Genomic DNA, 10,234 nt, shown 5'->3' with positions numbered 1-10,234 from the left:
GAGAACATTCAAAATGCAATGTTTAAATTGTGATTTCATGATTTTCAATCAAAGAAGGCTATCCAGACCTACCTGACCCTATGCAAAACAGTAACTCCCCCATAAACATGAGTGTGCTGCACTTGGCAGCTGAACTGCAATCAAGTGTTTGTGGTAACTGGCAGTGAGTCTTTCACATAGCTGTGGAGGAGTTTTGGCCTCTTTTTTGTTGAATTGTTTTAATTCAACCACGTTGGATGGTTTTCTAGCATGAGGTCATGTTAAAAAGCATCTCAGTCTGATTTAATTCATTTGATCATTGGTTTTTTGAGCCATTCAGAGGTGGACCTACTATATGTGTGTGGATCATTGTCCTGCTGCATAACCCAAATGTGCTTGTGCTTCAGTTCATGAACTGGTGGATGAACATTCTCCTTCAGGATTTGCTGGTAGAGAGCAGAATTCATGCTTCATCAATTACATCAAGTCATCCAGGCCCTGAAGCAGCAGAGCAGCCCCAGACCATCACACTACCACACCACCATGTTTATCTGTTAGTATGATGTTCTTTTCATGAAAAGCTATGTTAGTTTTATATCAGATTTAACAGGACTCAAACTTTCCAAAAAGTCCAGCATGTCTCCATTGTTCAAGTTTTCTCCATTTGTGGATAACAGCTGTAACCATAGTTACCCACGCCTTAGCAATGGCTTCATCCCCCCTGTTCAGACTAATAGATGTCAGTGACTTTGTTTCTCAGCTGTTTCCTTGGATTAAAGCAGAATTTTAGACTATTTTACTTTGTTGGATAGGTTCTATTTAAGTGATTTTGTCTGTCAAAAATTCTGTCAATAATCAGGCCTGGCTGTGGCTAATGAAACTGAACTCCATCCATCCATCCATTCGCTTCTGCTTATCCTTTTTCTGGAGCCTATCCCAGCTGTCATAGGGCGAGAGGCGGGGTACAGCCTGGACAGGTCGCCAGTCTGTCGCAGTGAAACTGAACTCATCTTTCCAAAAAAAAATGTGGTCAATCACAGTTGATTTGTGATTCAATAAGGATTCAATCCAATTTTGATTATAGAGAAGCAAATCACAACAGCAGTTGCCTCAGTGCCCTTTATACTGTAAGGTAAAGACCCTGCAATAATACAGAGAAAACAAAGAGATCCCAACAATCAGATAACCCTCTACGAGCAAGCACTTTGGCAACAGTGGGAAGGAAAAGCTCTCTTTTAACAGATAGGGCTACCTGTGAAGACAGGATAAAGAATTATAGTGAGTGAAGAAGACTGTAACTACAATATATGTAAATCACCAAAACTAGCTCAATTAAGGCTGAAGCCATTAGTGAGATCTTGTACACTGTGTTTGGTAACCTAGCGGAGAAAAAAAGTTCTGCTTTTGACATCACTGCATCTCTCCAGATTGCCAAGTAGGACCAGATGAGAATGCTATTTGACAGCAAAGGCTACAGTAAGGACACTTCGCCGATGTCTCCCTAGTGTGAATTGAAGCAACGGGTGACCTGGTGGGATTCTGGTGAGTATTAATGTAAAGCTTTGTCTAATCAGTAAAGTCTTAAACAAAATGCAATGGAAAAATTCATTACATGAATCAGCATAGCAATTATTCATCTGCTTTGGTGAGAGTAACTAATTAATAATTATATATGTTAATAACCATTAATAATAACCAATGATGAGATTCAGAGCCGTATATAAACACAGTGCATCATGGGAAGCCTCCAGCCAGTTAGGCCAGTGTGTTTGTGTGTGTGTATCATGGCAGGGCCCCTGCTTATATAAGAGACTGTTTGCCCTTTAGCCTTTAATTTGGTTCGGTGTCTTGCTCATGGACACTTTGGCATGTGCATTTAGTAGACAACCCACACCTCAGAAATGCTCAGAAGGACAGAGAGATGGACAGAGAGATGGACAGACATGTCTAATCCTCTCTTGTTTTCTGTGCATCACCAACTTGCCACTTCTTTAGCATTATGGTTTGCTTTAATGTTAGCCTATGAGTTAGGGTCATTCAAATAAGGGTCATGGTTGGAACATGTTGATCAGAAGGATTGTTGAAGCAGGATATCATGATTATGTAGTTCATATAAATATATATGCCCCACAGGAGATAGCATGAGTATTAAAAACTAAAACTGTGAACACCAAAAGATCATGATTTTTGTCCCAGGTTTGAGTCAGACAAAAAATATAAGTAGAAGTTGCTATTATAGAGTGGTTGGTAATAGAGGGGTAATAAATTGGAAACAAGAAAGTATCAAGAAGGTTCATGCTGTAGTCTGTGTACAAAAGCTTGAAAAGCTCTGGGAGACAGTGGTCCCTCGTTTATCGCGGGAGCTGCGTTCCAAAAATAACCTGCAATAGGTGAAATCCGTGAAGTAGCCAACTTTACTTTTTACAATTATTATAGATGTTTTAAAGCTGTAAAACCCCTCACTACACACTTTATACACTTTTCTCAGACAGGCAGGAACATTTTCACACTTTTCTCTATTGTTTAAACACTCTCAAAGTTCAAAGCTTTGTAGAAAAATAAGTCCAGTATTATAAAATGAAACCAAAGGCACCTGCAGGTGCTTTTGGCGGTGCAAAACGCTGAATCAACATTGTTGTTATTTGTTGGGGAGAAAACTTACCAACATACAGTACAGCACTTCAGAGTCACACTGCTAGTGATCGAAGATTTATGTCAATTTGACAAGCTGGACACATTCTGTGCTGTACAGAAGACGAGATTGATTCACAAAGGTCTACAGCTGATCAGGACGCAGAACACAAACTTTTATTCTTTATTCCCATTAGACCCTAATGGAAATAAAGAAGAAAGGTCTTTATAGTGTGCCACGTGTTTCATCTATTAACCTGCAGCCACACCCAGGAAACCAGATGAGTCAGGTTTAATGAATCTGAGCTCAGTGAGAGACAGAGTGAGACTGAACCAGATAAAAGTGTGCATGTGATCAGGAATGTCAGCTATGTGAGCTGACCTGCAACTGCTCTTAATCCAAAGCTCTTCTTTATGCCTTCATATTTCATGTCTCTCTGCTTTTCATTTTCTTCCCAATTCCACGTAACAAGTATTCTCCTTTGTGGCTCATTTTTATTCTTTCCTTTTAAGTTTTACATTTCCATGTTTCTCTCATGAAACCTGTCTGATTACTAATACACACATCTTATCTGACCTGCAAACACTTCTGATTTTATTGCTTTTTTTCCGCTCAATTACACAACTCTTTTTTACTCCACTCTTTCCTTCTCGTGCTTCAGCCTCAGGGGTTTCAGTTTAATGTGTTCTTCTGTTTAATGGTTAGTGCTTTTCCTTTTTCTTCTTCACACTCGTCTTTACTATGGAGACCACTTTTTTCCCCCAAAGATAACATCTGGCATACTTTAGTGAAGTAAGACATGCTTTTAGCAACACCTCACACACATTTTTCTGCAGGTCCTGCTCTTGTATGTCTGATATGTGTGGTATGTCCCAGCTTCAAAGGTAAGTTAGTTTTGTGTGTTGAGGTGTGACAGGTGGTGATGCTGTAGAACAGGTTTTTATCTGTGTCACGTGTTTTTCTGGTTGGTTTCCAGTGTAACAATACAGGGTGGAGGTCATACGCGCACACATTCCAGCATACAATGGGATGTCACTCAGGCCTCTTGACTGCTAGTCACAATAGGATCTGCATACCAGTGTCTTGTCCTACGTCAGATGATTTTATGATTGCTTTTACTTTACCCTACTGTTTGTTCAAAAAAGGAAAAATATGGATGACTTTCAGCCCATACTTCAAAAATCACTGATGCAAATGAAAATGAGAATGAGCTTTAGTTTTTGTATTGTTTTTGTTTTTTGTTTATTTTGCAAATTTTTCTATTTTTAATAAGTAGATTTATGTTACGACTCTGAATGAAGCAGAAATTTTCATTGTAAAATGAAACTGCAACTTCACAAGATGTGATTTACTTTTACTATGTAAGCAGTAGCCTAGTGAAAGTTCTTCATCTTTGTATTATAATTCAGTAAAAAGGACTAGATGTTACAGTCCCTGATAATGCTTTGCTTTAGATGGAGAGACTCTTGAGGGATGGCTGTTATGAGGAAAAGCAGCCCAGAAACTTTACCAGCAGCACACATCGTTGTGTGCATCAACTTTCGGTCTTTTCCCCAGGCTAATTTTCCTTGGTTAGGTTTAGGGATTAGAGATCTGATCTAGATTAGATATTAAGATTTGGGACACATCGTCAGTAGTGGACCTTGGATTCATCGGGTGTTTCGGCCATTATCACTAGACACCCTCATCCAAGGAGGCCCTGCCAGGGTTGATCAGGCCCTGGAGTGTGTCACTGGTTTATGTTAAATTGTTATTTCTTCTTCTTTCTTCTGTTTAGTTTTCTACAGTTTATTCTATCTATTCACTACAACTGAGCAATAATACTTACCTCTTTAGCATTTATGGAGTCTCACTTCTTCAAAGGGATAGAAAAGGTGATAGAGAGAAGTAAGACAAAAGGGACAAGATAGGAGAGAGCAGAGAGGAGACCCGGAAGGGCCATTAACATTAACACAGCAGTGTTAAAATAGTAGTAACAGTAATTTCCCTGCATGTGCAAACTTATCTTTTTGGAATCAGAATCAGAAAACTTTATTAATGCCTGAGGAAATAATGCAAAAAGCTGGCAATTTATTGTCCAAGCTGACTTGGTTGAAGTCACCCAAAATAGAATGAAGGCACTCGGGTGCGCAGTCTGTTACTGGGCCATGGCAGAGTGAACAGTGTCACATGCAGCTGTGGGGCTAGCAGAGGGAGCAGCATAAACAGCCACCATGGGTAAATTCCCTGGGCAAATAACACGGCCTGAGTTCGAGAGCGCACAGTTCAATGTCAGGGCAACAACTCCGCTCTTTCATTGTTATGTGAACAGGGTTACACCACCAGTTGTTAACAAGAATAGCAAGCCCGCCTCCTTTCTGTTTTCCACACGTGAGGTGTGAATTCAACAAAAGTTCCATTATATTTGAACATAGTAGTGAAAAACCTTTTATACTGCTACAACCTCAGCTAATCTTAGCACAACATACCAAAATGTCATAGACTGGTCCATCTGTGGCACAGTCACTTTTATATTGTCATTTCAGTAACAACATGGAATCCCTGAAGATGACAAAGAAGGACTTTAGGGGAAAATGTGTAAGTGGCTGGTGATTAGTTCCTCACAGGAGCTAGCAGAACTCAGTTGGAAAGAGGGTGCTGCAGCAAAATCCTCCTTGTGAGAATCCTCCATCTGGTCTCTACACTCACCACACCTGTTACCACCACTTGATTAAATGCATTACTGCAAGAGAAAAATTTATTAAGATACATCTTCTAAATTGCAAACTTTATTTTGTTAGGTTGTGTTGACTGAATAATTTTGAGAAACTCCATCAACTTAATTTTTTATTTACAGTTTTTTCTGAATGCTTAAACCCTAACTGTGATTCCTGTAGCACAATCTCTAAAACTATTCAGACTTATAGCAAAACCACTCACTGAGTTTGCAAAACTAAAAGCACAAAAACTGCTTTGCACTCAGTTTGCAATTTTGTAACACACACTTTGCACAACTGTAGGCACAATTCACTGCACAACACTCAATTACCAAATTTCCAACACACTCCTAGCAAAAGTATACACATGTATGGCTATCATTAACACTAATTTGCCAACTGTCTGGCACACTTTCACATGTGAAAACTTTTTTAGATAATTAGTTCACTTTGCAATCAGCCTAAGCACTATAATACAGGTAAGCTGTGTGTGCGGAGTACAATGGAGGGAGCAGAAAGAGTGAGAAGTAGAGGAGGCCGAGGAAGAGGACGTGGAGGTGAAGAAGTAGGATGAAGAGGACGACAAGGACAAGGAGGAGCAAGAGGAAGATGAGGAGGAGGGAGAGGAAGATGAGGAGGGGGGAGAGGAAGGGTAGGAAGAGTAAGAAATAGAATTGCTGATGACATCAGAGCTACAATAGTGGACCATGTCATCAACCGTGGAATGACCCTGAGGGTAGCTGGCCAACGGGTCCAGCCTAACTCGAGCCGCTACACTGTAGCAAGCACCATAAGGACATTTTGAAATGAGAATCGGTTAGTACAGTCACTTCGCACAAAGATTTGTAGCACTGCCATATGCCAATGAGAAACACACCAATACCATTGATGTAAAAATACTGAAATTGTTACTTTACAGAATTGCTAGATGACCAGATGCTGGGGGCAGAGGAAGCATGTTCACTGCAGACCAAGTAACCCATATAGTCATTATGGCGATTGCAAATAATCCTATACTTGGAAATAAACACTTGTGTTTGTTTTGATGTGTTTAAATAAACACCAGTACTTGAAGTTTGGATCCCTCTATGCTTATGGATCTATGACAGAAGTATGAGCTCAAACTGACATAGCCTACCTTGTGCACAGAGAAAGCAAAAGCCAGATGTGTTTTGTATTCATACCATCAGTGTGCAGTTGGCGCATTGTGTGCTTAGTAGATGATGGCTTGTGTGTACTGTTTGATACGGAAACACCATTTTTACGAAGGTGTGAAGAGTTAGTCTAGCTGTGTTTGCTTTTGCAAGAGAACTACAATGTTTTGATTATTGGGTGACAGGTTTTCTTATTTGTGTGAAGAGTTTTGCAAAATTAGCCAATAGTTACAAAAAATGTGCTTAAGCAATCAGAAAAAACTGTAATTTGAAATTAAATCCCAATTTTAATGGGTTTAAAGTGAAATTCAAGGTGCAGTTAATTAAATCAGGTAGATAATGTGTTGCATGTTTAAGGTAAGTAACATTTGTTTTACAAATAGCAGTTCTACTAAAGCAATGTTATGAGCAGTAGTGGATTTGTTTATGATGTTACGCTCATGTTACAAATGTACCATACCACATGTAAGTAATGCTAATATTTAACACTGTATATAGTCATTCTGAACTTTAGCATAGAAGTGGATAATACTTATGAGAGCAAAGCACGATTAAAACGTTGCTTTTTAATTATATCTAATTTCAGTCACAGACTCTTTTTTGTTGTTTGTGTGTTTAAAAGTTAGACGCCTTCAAACTGTGAATACTTCTGTGAGAAGGATACCTGCTACATGATATTACATTGTAAATGATTTTGGTTACTGTTGCGAAACAGCTACGTATTGTTCTTGATCTTAAGAGCTGTATGTATCATTATTACTTTTTTAACACATCAAGTTTCGTGAAATATTGTTGATATGATTTTGGCAGTAGCATCGACATTAAGACTTTACGTAAGCAATTTGCGCATAGATAAACATTATTTAATATTTTTAAAAATATATTAAATTATAACTGTGGTGGATTATCTGTCTGCAGTTTTAAGCAAGTTTAAATTGTGAAGCCTGACATTTGTTTGTAATAAGGGTTAACGTTTCTTACAGCAATTTTTCTGTATGTGTTGTCTACAGATAAAAGAAGAGTTCAAGAGAATAACCACTGTAAGCTTTGAATCTACCTTCATGGCTAAACTTGACCATTGGACCCAAAAACTGATGGATGCAGTTTCATCAAGGGGAGGAGCTAAAGGAGTGAGAGTCAGGCAGGTTCCTGAGGTATGATAACTGTTTAGACTTTGGTTAACTTCAAAGTGCAGTTAGTTGGCAGTCACCCATATAGTTTATACTCATTTCAATACTTTGTCCATTTTTTCTTGACAGCTATGATGGCATTTGAAACAACTTTTCCTAGATTATGAAGTGTCTGTGTTTTTCTCATCCACTTAATTTAAACTCCACGCACCCAGTCAAAGAAGAAGTCCAGACCACAAAAAGTCATCACAGATTCATTTTGTTAGACAGTGATTGCTTAAGGTTTGCATAATTTATCCATTCTGTAGCAATATTTGTCACAGTCTTTACTTATATGCTAATCCAACTGTGTTTTGACATTTCTAAAGAATAATAAAGTAATCAAAAACAGAATAAGTGGAGACCCTAACTTTGATGAAAATACAGTTTTGCTCTATTTAAACTAATGTCAGTGTATAAGGCCTTGAAATTACATTATTATCAACAGTGTGACAAGATTTTTGTGTCAAAATAACGCCGTTTTTCCTCTTTCCTCATGCACATATACAAACCAGATATGCAGTTTGAAATCAAACCTGTACAAGTGATACATTTCCTGGCCTCTGGAGGGCACCAACACCTCAACTAAACAACAGAGGTGGACTTTGAAGTGGTCATGTATTTGTTTGCTTGTTTTGCTTGTTTTGTTGGTTATGAGTCCAGATTGTACACCATGGTTTTTCTCCATGTACAGCACTTCTGTCTCTCTCCAGCATATCTGCCTGCCTGTGTTCCTGTATTTTAAAAAAACTCATCCTGCTTTGAGATGTATTTAAGATTTGTATGTCTCTCTGGCCCAGGAACTAAGGTTCCAAGGAAGTCTGTTCTGTGTCTGTGCACTACCTTCAATAGAGGTCCTGTTTGAGCACATTGGCATGGACCTCATTGAGCTGTTTCACTGGAGTGCACAAGGTTATCACATTGTATTAGTTTTGGTGGATTATGCAACTCAATATCCAGAAGCAGAATGCAGCTAAAAAAGTTACGACTCTGAGTTAAGCAAAATAAAGTTGAAGGGACTGTAAATAAGCATTGATTGCAGGTGTGCAGTTGGGTCATTCTACTACAAGATCATAGTAGCATACAGAGCACTGACTGAAATGAAATATTTTGAGATGAACAAGGTTTTTCATGTTTTTCTACATTTATGCATAAATATTAGGTAAGATATAATCAGATATTAACACATCCTATAAGTAAATAAAGATGTATTCTGTCAAATCCTAAGTATCATAATCAGTCCTGAGTCCTTTTTTCCTTCAGCCTACACTGATAGTGAATTCATGCAATCAATTCCCTAGATATGCCTTCAGTGCAATCCAGTCTGTTCTTAGCATTGATTCTTACTTTTGGAACTGGATAGCTGAAACAAATCACTCTGTAACAGATGGTGAAGGTCAAGGGCCGAGGGTTCTCATGTGAAAAAAGCTCAGTGATACTTTTATAGTTAGCTTATCGTCTTTTTGGTGATCTGACAGAGTGTGAGCAGCAGTCCTGACAGATGCTGGGGGTCGTGGTCTCATGGCTTTCAGGACATTGTCTTGATAAATTTAATCTGCACTCAGGCTTCTCTAGACTGCATTTTGTCTTTGAGTGTTGAACCACACAGTACATTGAATTAATAACTGTGACTGTCTGCATGTGGATTGCAGTGCAAAGAGCACTCTTATTGGTAAATAAGTTTAAAACAAAAAGAATGCAAACATCATTTCTGATTTTTTATTACATTATTCAGTTTAAATCATTTTATTGACATGGCACTAATTCACAACAAAAGCTGTCTTTATGCAATATAATTAAGAATCTGGAGGATGTCTGTGTCCTGAATAAAACTGTGAGCTGGTTTTAACAGGAGGGGCCTGAAAGCTAAAGGCTCTTCCTCCCAAACTCTAATAACCACAAATGCACCAGCAGTCTGAGAGAAAAGTGCAATATTGGCATAAAACGATACCATGGAGTCTTTGTCTGAATCTGTATTATTGTAGGGTCTTTACATTATGATATAAAAGCAACTGTTGTTGTGATTTGGCACTATGTAAATAAAATCAAATTGAATTTTTAATGAGATGGGATCTGGTCATTCAGGACTCTGCCAGTCAGTGAAAGGATTTCAAATTCAAATCTAGATGTAAAAGTGAAGTTTGTATTCCCTGTTACTATTCTCACCTTTCAGACACACCTAAATAAGGACTTTCAGGGAGTTTTTAGAAAAACTTGATAATAAATGTTGGCATACATAAATCAGTGTTTGTAATTAGTGTTGTTTAAAAAAATCCAATTGGGCATGCACAGAAAGTCTGAAGGGAGAAAGAAGTTAATAATAATAATAATAATAATAATAATAATAATAATAATAATAATAATAATAATAATAATACATTTTATTTGAAAGCGCCTTTCAAAACACTCAAGGTCGCTGTACACAGTAGAATAAAAGCAACATAAAAGCAAGAAGTTTACAGAATCATAAAAGCATAAGACATAAACAAATAAAATAGGAGAGTGGAAAGGTTATGTGGGATAAGCTATTTTGTACAAGTGGGTTTTGAGTTTGGACTTAAAGAGAGAGAAGGAAGAGATGTTTCTTAAATCAGGAGGTAGGGA

At 38.0% G+C, this 10,234-nt stretch overlaps 1 long non-coding RNA gene across 2 annotated transcripts; it reads left to right on the top strand.

The window, feature by feature from the left end:
• Window positions 1-152: 152 nt before the first annotated feature.
• On the top strand, window positions 153-8,761 carry LOC309709787. 2 transcript variants are annotated; one of them, XR_014277601.1, is made up of 4 exons: window positions 153-532; window positions 1,407-1,521; window positions 7,472-7,615; window positions 8,146-8,761. It is a non-coding gene; the product is annotated as an uncharacterized lncRNA (long non-coding RNA). The 2 variants fall into 2 exon arrangements; XR_014277602.1 differs by lacking the exon at window positions 8,146-8,761 and adding an exon at window positions 7,721-8,136.
• Window positions 8,762-10,234: the final 1,473 nt, after the last annotated feature.

This window comes from Aulonocara stuartgranti, assembly GCF_965226115.1.
Source record: "Aulonocara stuartgranti genome assembly, chromosome: 7".
Taxonomy (NCBI): Eukaryota; Metazoa; Chordata; class Actinopteri; order Cichliformes; family Cichlidae; genus Aulonocara; species Aulonocara stuartgranti.
Note: the sequence above shows the minus strand (reverse complement) of the source record. Positions and strands in the feature narration are given on the sequence as shown.